This window comes from Dipodomys merriami, unplaced genomic scaffold (assembly GCF_024711535.1).
Source record: "Dipodomys merriami isolate MVZ:Mamm:240054 unplaced genomic scaffold, mDipMer1.0.p SCAF_977, whole genome shotgun sequence".
Taxonomy (NCBI): Eukaryota; Metazoa; Chordata; class Mammalia; order Rodentia; family Heteromyidae; genus Dipodomys; species Dipodomys merriami.
The window spans coordinates 64,437-65,111 of record NW_027206598.1 but is presented as its reverse complement, the minus strand read 5'-3'; positions in this window follow the sequence as shown (position 1 = coordinate 65,111).

The following is a 675-nucleotide window of genomic DNA, read 5'->3' as shown; positions in this document are numbered from 1 at the left end:
TACTACAAATTCATTCTTATAACTACAAATAATCTAAAAATAACAAGCACAGTAAGACAAAAAATAATTTAACTGCATCATCTACATTCAAAGGACTGTGCTAATAGAAAACAAAATTATAGTAATAATTAGGTTACCCAATTCACTTACATTCTTTTATTCTATTTCTTTTAGTTTCATAAAAACTGGCTTTTCATGAAATGATGCATGAAAAGCCTATATACCCACTTACATTTTCAGATCTTAACAATATTTATTTCAGAAATGTCTTTAGCTGTATAGTCAATGAACTAAAATAATAGTAAAATATTTAAATGTTTTTCAGAAATTGCAAAACTCGCTCTGGGATGTTATTTATATTGGAAAAGATATTCGAAAAGCCTTATTTGTTAAAGTTGTGATAGTTACTCCCACGAAAGAACTATTAATGAAGAAACCTTTGTATGTACAAACTTCAAATGCATCCACAATCTGGAGGTGACACATGTTTTTGTTTTTGTTTTTGAAATATATATCTAACACGCATAGCCACAATACTGATTTTCAGTCAATATGATGGGATATTCAAACCTTAAAAATACGGATTTTATTATCTTAGTGTGAATAGATACGATCTTACAAAGAAAGTTATTTTTAACAGAAATCCGGAGTTTACCTACCTTGAGTTTCACAGAA